The sequence below is a fragment of the Hemicordylus capensis genome, chromosome 4 (genome assembly GCF_027244095.1).
Source record: "Hemicordylus capensis ecotype Gifberg chromosome 4, rHemCap1.1.pri, whole genome shotgun sequence".
Taxonomy (NCBI): Eukaryota; Metazoa; Chordata; class Lepidosauria; order Squamata; family Cordylidae; genus Hemicordylus; species Hemicordylus capensis.
Genome location: NC_069660.1, coordinates 16,335,310 through 16,348,119, shown reverse-complemented (window position 1 = coordinate 16,348,119; position 12,810 = coordinate 16,335,310).

Here is a 12,810-nt window from a genome sequence, read left to right as displayed (position 1 = left end):
AAAGAAGACACTTTAGCAATTGCATGAGTAGATCAATCTCCATATGCATCAAACATCAAGCAATTGACACAACATTGACATACAACAGTCTCCAGATCTCTGTAATTCACAGTTTGTCCTGCCCCTTTTGTTTAGTTCTTTGGCCTTATCTCGCCCAAGTGTCAACTGGTTTGTTACTGGAGAATGCTGGGGCCTCATAGGGCCTCTGTACATTGTTATCTTCCAAGGCTAAAATGTGCCTCCTTGGAGGAGTGAAACTAGCAATTTTAATTTATTATTATTATTATTATTATTATTATTATTATTATTATTATTATTATTATTAAAAACGTTTATACTGCCCTTCCAAAAGAATTTACATTCTAAAGGTTCAGAGACAGCTCTGGTGTGAAGAAAGGAAGTGAAAGGAGGGCCTGTGGGCCCAACTATATTCCAAAGGTAACTAAGAGTTCAATATTTGGTCACAAAATGGTTGTGCTTAGGTTCAGGCCTTGGGCCTGTATGTAGTGTTGTCCTGTGTTAAATGTAGTTTATGGGAATTGGGGTCCTAGTTATATCATTGTCATTACCCACTTTGTGGACTTATGGATGCAAAGGCAGAGCAGAGATGTTTACAATGACTTAATATATGCATTTGCCTCTGTGGGCAGCCTTCAAATACACACGTTAAAAGATGGATCTGAGTGCTGTATAGAAGGGAAATGTTAGCCAATACTGAACCTATTCACAAGCACATGTAAAACCAAGCTAAGGAAGCCCAGCCTGGTTTTGCATATACCTGGGGACCACCAGCATCGGGCCTGATCCTGGTGGTGTCGCAGCGGAAAACCCGCCTACAGAGCCACCCTCCAAAATGAGATTAGAAGAGAGACCACTCCCCTAAACATGTTTTTCTGATCATCAGAAAAACATGTTTTTCGGCCAGCCCTGCAAGCAGCCTGGGCTGGCCGATTGCAGGGCTCCCTATTGACTCTGGGGAGGGAAGGAGGGATCCCCATAATGCACCACTCACTCATGCCATGCATTATGGGAGCTCCAGGGATCAGGGTGATCCGTCCAGAACTCTGACCCTTGGAGCTACTGACAGCAGCTGGTAATTGTCTGGGCAGGCTATCCGCCCGCCCAAAGGAAAGAATGAGATCGTCTGCGAGGAAGTAAGCTTTTTAAGACTTCCTCCCCATTAGCTCTATTGCTCTTGCCAGCACAAGAATTGGGCTTGCCTACATAAAGAGCAGCCATATGAAGCTGCTAGTTCATTGACGTGTGTCTCAATGTGGATACTACAGTGATTCTCATTCAGCTTCTTGAGATCCATTTGCAGAATTGAAAACTCTCCAGAGCCTCCTTTTCTGTGGTCTGAACATGCTGGGCTTCTTCATCCTCGCTACATACAACATACCTTTCATCATTTCCCTTCTAGCTAGCCTTTGAGTAGTCTGCCATTTCTCAAATTCGTTTCTCGGCATTTGTAGTACAGGTCTAGACCACACGGCATAGATATTGTGGCGAAGGAGGATTCTGCAAATCTTTTGAAAGTGTTTACAGACACACACTTCTACCCCACCTTGTATGCAAATATTCTGGAAGCTTCTTGCTCTCTGTGCCAAGGAGAAAATACTGATAACACCTGGATGTATTTTGTCAGGTATTCAGAAACTGAGCAGTAGATTGATTCTTTATTAAGGTACGGGGCACTTTATCTTCACCGTATATTCTTCATCTCAACCTTTCCCCCCTTATGGTTCATCTGGCCTCTCTGGTTCTGCTTTAGTTGTGTGTCTAAGCCTTTCTGTTCACAAATTCTCAGCAGGAATCCAACGATAATCTTTAATGTCCACAGATTAATGCCCCAGTGATGGTTAGCAAATGTTGCCCGACTCATTTTAGATAGCTGTGCAATCTGAGACTGAATTGATACATTCTTTCTGGGACAGCATCTTTGGTGTGCTGTAGCTCCGGATGCAAAAAAAGGCAATCCTCCGAAATGCTCTGTGCATTGCAGAGGACTCTTTGTCACTTGCCATCACTGCCAACAAAGTATCCTTTGGCGGCAGTTCTCATGTTCAGGTGCAAATTACTGACTGTTTAGGCCTACTATGCTTAAGGAAAGTAAGCTAATGAGATCACCCGGCATTGTCTGTGTGTCCGTGTGTGTCCTATAAACTTCGCAATGCCTGGACCAACATGAACCAAATTTGGTACAGTTGTAAGGACACATAGGGATACATCAACGGCATAGTTTGTGATGATGTCATCCACCCCAGTTCAAGATGGCAGACACATAAACTTTTTTGTTTTGTTTTGTTTTTACACATTTTATATGTCGCTCTTCCTCCAAGGAGCCCAGAGTGGTGTACTACATACTTAAGTTTCTCCTCACAACAACCCTGTTGGTTAGGCTGAGAGAGAAGTGACTGGCCCAGAGTCACCCAGCAAGTATCATGGCTGAATGGGGATTTGAACTCAGGTCTCCCTGGTCCTAGTCCAGCACTCTAACCACTACACCACGCTGGCTCCTTTTGATATGAGGGGAATATTTTTCCTTATGTGTGACCCTGGCAGCTGCGGGGCCAATCTCCCTCCCAAACGGGGCCAATCTCCCTCCCAAATGGGGCCTCGTGACTAAGCCCCCGCAGCTGACATCAGACACGGGGTGTGGCTATCTGGTGGGGCCAGGGGGCCTCAGTGGCAGCCAAACACGGGCCACTGCCAGCCTCCCGCTGCGCCTGGGTTTGCCTCAACACCAAAGTATCTTGGGCTGATGCTGGGTGGTAGACTTTAGTACTGGTAGGATTTCTATATGTTTTGATCCTAGAACGTTCTTGTCACCACCTGTTAAAAGTTTTGGTCTTTAAAAAGAAAGAAATCTTCAATGTCACTCATGGAAGTTTTCATCCACCTGGGGGTAACCATGCAGCTTGGTCTTTGCGAAAGCTTACAACTTGACAGGCAAGAATTGGGATTGGTTGAACCTAGCAGGGGATTTTCAGGACCATTTGGATTGCTGCTGGACTGTAAACTCACGTATGCAGGCTTTTTGCTTTGGTATCGCTTACATTTCTTGACCACGTTCGCTGTGTTCCACACAGTTTGCTTTCCCTATGGGGGTTGTCTCAATAAAACGTCATGCATAGCAGCTTTTCTTAGACGGGGTGTCTTTAACTTTTGAGCCTATCGTCAGGCTCTGATGAAGAGGAAAAGATTTGCCTGTTGCTCCTTTCTCCTTTTCATACTGAGCATTCTTTTGTGCGTGTATGTGGCTTAGCTAGAGCAAAATAATTGTAAAGATAGAACTGTGAGGAACCTTCTCAACTGAATGGGAAGTGAGCTGGTCTTGTGGTAGTAAGCATGAATTGTCCTCTTTGCTAAGCAGGGTCCACCTTGGTTTGCATTTGTATGGGAGACTACATGTGAGCACTGTAAGGTATTCCCCTTAGAGGATGGGGCAGCTCTATGAAGAGCACCAGCCAGCTTGCATACAGAAGATTCCAAATTCCCTCCTTGGCATCTCCAAGATGGGGCTGAGCGAGACTCCTGCCTGCAACCTTGGAGAACCCGCTGCCAGTCTGTGTAGACAATGCTGAGCTAGATGGACCAACAGTCTGACATGGTATAAGGCAGGTCCCTATGGTCCTAAATAAACCTGCAGTCGCTATTTTTACATGCTGAAGAATTTTTCACAATGAAGACTTTTGACATTTTGCCCTAGCCTCCACCCACAATAAGGTAAGGACCACATATCTGGTACATAGTAACCTCCGGACTTGATTACTGCAGTGCCCACTCTATGTGTGGCTGCTTCTATATGTCATCTGGAAACTGAAACTGCTGCAAAATGCAGCAGCCAGGTTGGTCTCCAGATCATATCAAAGAGACCATGTTACATATATATTAAAAGAACTACACTAACTACCAATATGTTTCTGGGCAAAATACAAAGTGCTGGTTATAACCTATAGGACCAGGGTATTTAAGAGAACACCTTCTCCATTATGAGCCCCATCTGGGGAGATCTGTTTGCAGTTGCCACCACCAGCTCCTCTGGTGGCTACTCTGGGATGGTCCTTCTTTGTTGCCTCCCAAGGCTTTGTGATGTGCTCCCTGTCAAAATCTCATCTCTCATCTCACCTCATCTTTCACTGCTTTTAAAAGGGCTGTTAAGGTAAAAAGGTAAAATGTGCCATCAAGTCGATTTCGACTCCTGGTGCCCACAGAGCCTTGTGGTTTTCTTTGGTAGAATACAGGAGGGGTTTACCATTGCCTCCTCCCACTCAGTATGAGATGATGCCTTTCAGCATCTTCCTATATCACTGCTGCCCAATACAGGTGTTTCTCATAGTCTGGGAAACATAGTCAGCGGGGATTTAAACCAGCAAACTTATGCTTGTTAGTCAAGCATTTCCTCGCTGCGCCACTTAAGGAGGGACACATTTATTCACCAAGGCTTTTAATTAGACTCATATAATCTATCATTGTTTTTAATTTGTGTTGTTTTATTGTTAACTGCCCAGAGATGTGAGTTTTGGACAGTATACAAATATACTAAAAACATAAATAGGGTGGGAATAAGCCAAAGAAAATATACAGCCTGAGTTGCTGTATCCACACTTGGGTGCTAGATAAATTGGCAGGCTGGGGAGTTCTGAGTTCAGGTTCTCATTTTATTTATTTATTATTTCTCTGTGTAAACCACCCTGAGCCATTTTTGGAAAGGCGGTATAGAAATTGAATTAATAATAATAATAATAATAATAATAATTCTCACCCAGCTATGAAACTTGCTGGGTGATAGCTGCGTCATTCGCTCTGAACCTAAACTACCTCACAGATGGTTGTGAGGATAAAATGGAGTGAGGAAACCGTGCGCTTCTTGGCAGAAGGATGGTGCAAAAATGTAACTTTTGCTAACTGAGCAAACTTACCCTCTAACTGGGAAAAGAGGCACCATTTAAAGTTGTGATTTTCTTATATTTAACAGGACTGTCACTACCCAATATGGATATTCAGTGGAGATATTCAACAATAACATTGAATAGGGATATTGGATAATATCTAGTAGGGACATAATATCCCTTTCTAATACCCAGTTAGGGATATAGTATTAATATCTAATAATATTAACATCCAATAGAGATATAATATCCCTATCTAATATCCAGTCGGGATATGCTTACAATTAGCAGGACTGTCTCTATCCAGTCTCAGCACCACATCCTCCAGTGCTGGTTGATCATGCCTGCCTTATGTCAGGGGCATAGCAAGGTTGGAGTGGGCCCAGAGACAAGTTTTTAAAATGCCCCCCCTCACTGAAGCTCAACTCACGAAGTAAAGAAATCTTAAATGAATAGTGGTAACAAAAAGCATAGTAAATTTATATATAGATATAGATATAACCTATGTGCAACAATAGAACATCATCCTAAATTTTTTTTTTAAAGGTTTTGTACATTGTGGACGATGCAAGTCATTTAATGGTACTAGAGAAAGACATGCTGTTCTGGTAGCTCCAGGTCTTAACACACACATCAGTTTCGGAAGATAAATACAACTGAAGGAAGCCCGGGCGGGTGTGCAGCTGGGGGAGTCAGTCATGTGACTTGCCTCTCCCCCCCGCCCAAGGCAGTGGGCCCCCAGACAACTGTCTCCCCTTGCCCTATTATAATTACGCCCCTGCCTTATGTTTCTTTTTAGATTGTGAGCTTTTGGGGGGGAAGGGGACCTTAAGTTTTGTGTTCCTACAATATTTTGTGCTCCGAGAACAAGTTTAGCCGCCCAGAGACGTAAGTTTGGGCGGGGTATAAATTTAATAAATAAAATAAGTTCTCAAAAGTAGTTTGCATAGAAAAAATGTCTCTGCAAACCACTTTGAGAACTTTTGTTAAGTGGTATATCAATGTTTGTGGTATTGGTAGTAGTAAGTGGTCATCACGTGTCATAATTACATTGTTGTGGGCAGAGTTGCCATCCTTTGTGGGTGAGGTCTCCATGCTAAGCAGTGTGGGCAGGTCTGACCACTGTCACAGTTGCCTCTGTCACATCCAGATCAGAGTAGTGTGTGCCCCCCCCCCATATGGAGGGCTGTCTTTGAAAAGCTTTTTGAAACTACAACTGTTTCCAAGTTATCTCAGAGAGCGCCTTCCAGTGTTCCCTCTAACAGGGATTCCCAGATGTTGTAGACTACAACTCCCAGAATCCCTAAGCAAAATCCATTGTATCTGGGGATTCTGGAACTTGTAGTCAACAACATCTGGGAATCCCTGTTAGAGGGAACACTGGTGCCTTCTTCTGCATGATCCCCGCTGCACATTAAGGTCATCTGAGGAGGTCCATCTCCAGTTACCACCATTTTGTCTGGTGGCGACCCAGAGGCACACCTCCTCTGCTCCGATGCTGTAGAACGCACTCCTGGCAGAAATCCATAATTTGAGTTCATTACTGGCCTTCAGGAGAGCCCTTAAAACCTATCTGTTTGGCCTGGCCTTCCGGGGTTTTTAATTTGTTGCTATTTTAATAGTTGTAAATGTTCTGCCTGGTTCTCCAGTTTTTTTTAAAAAACTCTTTAATGTTTTAACTGTTAATTAGTTTTATGCCATTTTTATAGTTTTGATTTTAATGGTTAATTGATTGTAATTGTTTTTATTTTGATGTAAACTGTTCTGAGCCATTTATGGAAGAGTGGTAAATCAATCAATCAAATAAATAAATGACTGGCACAGAATGCTGTTGCCAGGGCATTGTCAGTGAGGAGACCTTATTTGGGGCATATTCCTTTTGTGCTATTTGATCTGCACCGGCTCCTAGCTTGTGTCTGGTCCCAATTCAAAGGCAAAGCAAGGTGAACCTTGCTTGGTAAAGGGAACAATCCATGCTCCCGACTTCAAGACATCGCTTTTGCTTATATTTTCTTGAGCATCACTGCAGTTGAAGAACAGCCAAAGACAAATACAGACATACAAAATGCATGGACAGGGATTCACCTTTATATCTTCCAGGGCTTGGACATGCTATTAAACAAAGGCACAGGGGTTGGATCCTATTGAAAATTGTGCCTTGGCTATAGGGTTTTATGAAGTTCAGGCAGAGATGTGATTGTTTGAGGGGGTGGAAGTTGAAGTCTGATTCTGAATTCAAAGCAGTACTGCAGATTGCCGCTCTTTTAAATTCTTAGTGAATGCCTGCCAACGATTTGTTTACATTAGTGTTTTTATTTGCGGAATAATGAAAATATTACTGGCCGAAGGTGGAAATATGGATATTAAATTTTTAATAGAGTATGCACAGTCGTAAAAGAAAGAAAGAAAAGGAGCACACAGACGAGGGCTCTTCCGTGATAATTAAAAATTATAAAGTCATTACTCCAGCTTGCTTTTGGAATTGCCGAGTGAATTAAACAGTTTGTTGTCGGTGCAAATGCCTTTGCAGATTTCTCTCATTAAAATTCCACATTGTCAAAATGGGCACAGAATGCATATACAATGACTAATTTGGTTTTAATCCTTGACTTTGCTGTAGGCCTTATCTTCCTCCACAACAAAGCTCACCTTGGAGGGACAGAAGAAATGATATTTATATTTGCTGATGTAGAAAGAAAATGTTTCCTTTAAAAAAAAATTCAAGCATTTTTTTCTTTAAAAAAATTGTGATCTGTGTGCATCCACCCCACCCCCCGCATTAGATATCAAGAACAAAAAGACCTGTGGGGTATTCAAGTTCTCACGTACCATAAAATGCGATTATAATGAAAAGTATTACTTTTTACAGCATTGCCACAGTATTAAGCAGTGGCATTTTATTGTATTTTTTGGTAAATGTTAATCTTTGATCTTTATAAATTGCATGCTGAAGGAATAGGAGGTCTGTAAAACACTTGTCTTCAAGCCTTACAAGGATAACGTTATAATGGGTTTGGATGTCCTCCAAAAATTTACTGTCAAGTAGTCCTGGTTTGTTTATAATAAAGGTGGATCCAACCCATCCACCCCCTTCAAATGTCTGCCTTTAAGGAATCCTTTCCTCATTGTCTTATCTGTTAAAAAGGAATCACTGCATGCGATGAAGCACCACCCATAATGTGCCTAGGGATGATGGGAGTTGTAGTCCAACAACATCTGGACACCCAAGTTAAAGACCTGCTGTCATACAGCATTCTGGGGCTTTTTCCTGGACACTCATTAACTTTGCACAGGGCAATGGCCATTCTTCTTGGATTTCTCCAGTGTCCCATAGGCATTGGTAGGCAGTGTGGTAGTATTACATATTATTGTACTACTGTTAAGTAGTATGCCTAATATTCCCTGTGGATGCACATTATAAGAGATCAGTAGTGGTGGGCAAGATGTCTTTCAGGAAAGCTTGTTGTTTATTGTTGATCATGTCACTGACGATCCCTTGATCAATCCCAAGGAAGCCCACAGTAGGGGTGTGCATGGAACCGGCTGCTCAGGTTTGGTTCAAGTTCGAACCAGACTGGGCCAGATCAGTCCAGCGCCCCCTCAACAACACCTCCCTCCCCAGTGTGGTTCAGGCTGGGAGGTTTGCGGACCAAATAATATATATATTTAATCGACTTATGCCATCCAGGGGGCTTCTCCAAGGCAGTAGGGTGTGTGTCTGTGGAGGTTCCCTTTCCTGCCTCCATTCTTACAGCCACCACCCTGTTTGGGTGGTCTTTGGCCCTTTGTGGGTTTTTAGCCCAGTGTGGTGGCCATTTTGGAGGCCACCATGCATGAACAAATGGCCCCTGTGTGGCCAGGTAGTGGCCATGCAGGGGCCATTTGCACATGCATGGTAGTCTCCAAAATGGCTGCCACACCGGGGGAAAGGCCTGGAAAGGGCTGAAGACTGCCCGATGGCTGTACGAACAGAGGCTAGTGGGGGGAGGGGAACCTCTGTGGACCCCCCGCCACCTTGGAGAAGCCCCTGGAGGGGGTAAGTTGAGGAAAAAAATCCCTTACTATTTGGTCTGCAAACCTCCCAAACGGCCAAGGGAGGTTGGGTTCGGAGTCGGGCCAAACCACAGGTGGTTCAGTTCCGAACCTGTTCACACACCCCTAGCCCACAGTTCAGGAACCATTGGGACCATTTCTTAAGAAAGGAGAGGGAGATGGCTCTTGGTCATAGTGAGCCACGGTAAACCAGTTCAGCTGGTTTTGAATGGAACAGAACAATGTCTCTTAAGGTGGAGTGAACCCATCCACTTGGAATGTGTTTTTTTGGTTTGTTTCTTTGCTGCTCCTATCGAAAATGCTCTTGACTCTCCTTAAACTAGATGATTTTAACATTAAGAATAAACTTTCAGGATCTGACCCCAAATCCATAAAATCCATAAAATCAAGGTTTCTGTTGTGCCTTATCATACAACTTATCACTGGATACGATGCAATGAAAAAAATGTCCAGTAAAAAGATACAGTATCCTATTGTATGAAATTATATTGGTGGGGAACTTAGGTGCATTCAAGAAGTGGGCTTTTTTTCTATCTTGTTTTTGGAAATCAGCTGCCACAGAGTCAGAACGTTAAGATGGTGCCTTTTCTCACTGGAATTGCCCCAAAATGCTCCAAGGAAGGTTGTGATGTCACAGTGTTGCATCCTTTTCCTGGGGCATTACGGGAGAGGAAGAATGGTCCCCTCTTGTAATGACAGTGGGGTAGTAGGGATGTGCACGAACCAAGGCTCCTGCACAGATTCAGCACCATGGGGAGGGGAGTGGTGAGCAGTATCTTGTAAAAAGGGGAGAGTAGGTCCTTCGCTGTTCTCCACTGCCACATGCAGCTTCCTGTTTCAACAGCGCTGCCCCCAAGAATCCGTATGCAGCGCCGGCATGCACATGCTGCCATGCATGGGTTCTTGAAGGAAGTGCTCTCACAGCAAGAAGCTGCATGCAGTGGGAAAGAGCAGGAAAGGACCTGCTCTCCTCTTTTTAAAAAAGATCTCACTTGCCACTCACCTCCCTGTGGCACTGAAGTGGTTCGGCACCAAACCGGTACACGAAGCTTGGTTCATGCATGGACCTCAGTTTGTGCACACCTCTAGTTAGAAGTAACTCCCTTGTTCAGCCCAAACTATATATTTATGGATCTCCCAGGCACTACTGGGACCTTTGAGGTCCATATTGTCATTAACAGAGATCAAAGAGAAAAAGACATTTTGCAATGGAATGTGAGAGAAGGTTTAGCATCATTGATCCTCTCCCTTGCTTAACACTGATAATACAAGGTTTGATCAGGTCTTTGAGTAAGTCAAATAACTTGGGAAGACCCTAGATGGAAATCAACTACCGCAAATATGTTTGGTCTGCATATATTAAAATACTTTCCCCCAGGAAATTAAAAGTAATCGTTAAGTACAGAAATGTCTTAGCTAAGAGCAATTCCCCCCAAGTGTGAAAACTAATTTTTACTACTGTTTGAATTAGCGTTGAGGACTAGCACTTCATGATTAGATAATTGAGCCTCACATCCACAGTAACCTAGGCAATTCAGCCTATCTGAATCTCCCCAAACAATAAATTCAGTCTCAAGACTTCATCGCTGCCCCTCAGTGATACTCAGGAATCCTCACTTTAGAAAAGTCATCTTACTCCTCCTTTCTGAATAGGAGTAAGGTGGAAAGTATGGTCAAATATGCTCAGTTTTAGGGTATAAAACACCCTCACCCCCTGAACTCACTTTGTTCAGCGTTGTTCTCCATCTATCATTCATAGAGCTTCTCCTGGAGATCTAGACTATGCTGACCTTCATTACTTTGACCATCCACCCCATTGCAAAGCCTAGATAGAGTATGAGGCTATTCCCACAATCAGCTGAAATTGGGCTAGGGGAGCCTAGCCCGATTTCAGCTGATCGTGGGAGCCACCGGGCTCGCAGGTGAGCTTGGTTGCCTCCCAGCGGTTAACCCACCAAACAACCCCTCCTCTTAAACCTGGTTTGTGGAGCGAGTGCTCTGCAAACCTGGGTTTTTCAATCATGAGTAGCCCCCAATCCTCCCAGCCCCTGCCAGCTCCATTACAGAGCCGGCAGTTGTGTGGGCTCCCGCCCTGCTCATGTGCGGGGAGAGCAGGCTTAGCCCACGCTCCCCGCAAAACTGGCAAAAGCAGGTCTCACTGATCATGAGATTCACCTCTATGTGTTCTGCAGGCAAGTCTTAAAGATTCCTAGCCCTGAGAATCTCTAGTTCAAAGAGCTGAAATCACTATTTTGGGGGCACCCAATCCTTTGCAAGAAGCTAACTGAGCTTGAGGGAATTCCCCCCTCACCAAGTGCATCTCCAACTTCATCATGTCAGTCCAGGAAAGCTACAAGATGAGTAGATCTAGCCTCTTCAGATGGTTGGACATAGCCGCCTTCCCACAATCACCCACAGGGGTCCCTTTCCCCTTTTGTCAATCTCTTTTCTCTCTTTTCCCAGTAAAGTAGAGTCCCTGGCCAGGAACCCCTTAACTAGTGCAAGCTAAGGAGGTACTAGACTCCAATCAAGTTTTTAACCACCCTTGGATATACCAGCCAAAAAGCAATCCACATATATTTTTATATACAAAAAGCAATCCATGTGCGTTCCCAAGGCTAGTATCGTGGAGTTCCCAAAGTTAGCATAGTGGCGACCCTTTTCACAAATGTTTCTCCAGCCACATTCAAAGTTTGTCTGAATTCTCCAATAAGCTCCATCCTGAGCTATTTTGCTAACACTCTAAATTATGGTGACCAACCTGGGAGAATTGCTTCTATTGTCTGTCTTCTCTATAATCCTAACCCCTACCTCTCTCAAATCCACTGCTACAGATTTAAGTCACCTGATCTATCTCAATCGCAGCAGCAGCAGCAGCAGCAACTACTACTACAACTTGTATACTACTTTTCAATAAAGGTTTCCAAAGTGGTTTACATAGAGAAATAATAAATAAGATGGCTCCCAGTCCCCAAAGGGCTCACAAGCTAAAAAGAAACGTTAGATAGACACCAGCAAACAGTCCCTGGAGGTAGTGTACCGGGGGTGGATAGTGCCATTTATTCTCCCCCTGCTAAATAAAGAGAATCACCAAGTGTAAAAGATGCCTCTTTGCCCAGTGAGCAGGGGTAGAATTGTGATTTGCCCAATCACAGCAGCAGTGCATTAACTTGTTTTGTCTATCCCCTTCTTTTCTAACCACTCGGTTTCCTCGATTTGCTGATTTTCTTGTCAGTTGCCTCTCTCCCAAACCATCCCCATGTACAGCATTGCCAAGCTAGCAGCTAGTTTTACAGCCAGGGTATTCACTAGGGCCAGGAAACTCATTAGGAGCCATGCTTCCCAAAACTCTGTGATTGCCTGGGTTAGGCAAGGCAGTGAAGGCAGCAAGGATCAGGGATCAGGAGCTGTCTGGTGGAGCTGTTGATCAGCAGAGGACGAGTGCGAACTGAGGGTCTGTGTGTGGTCAGTGAGACCATCATCCCTTCCTGGCTTCTTAGTTCAGCCCTACTCTCAAGGAGGCACCAGAGCCAGCTCCCCCTTCCCCTGAGCAGGCTTATTGGGAGAGAGGCCTTGAGCATCCAGGCGGGCACTCTGCTCTGCCCGGGTGCATTGGCAACTCTGTTCTGGGGGATTATGGAGGGAGCTCTGAGAAGGTGCACAAGCCCCACTGAGGGGTGCTGATTCTGCAGCACTCCGAGGCTCTTCCAGGGGGAGGATCCCACCACAGCCCAGAAGAAGCCAGACAGTGGTCCTTGGGCATATTCTAATGGGATAGGCTTATCCATCTTCCTCTGGTGGGGTTTGTTCACAGGTGGTATCCAGGTGAACCTGTATACCCAAGCTCTTATGAACACACACATGT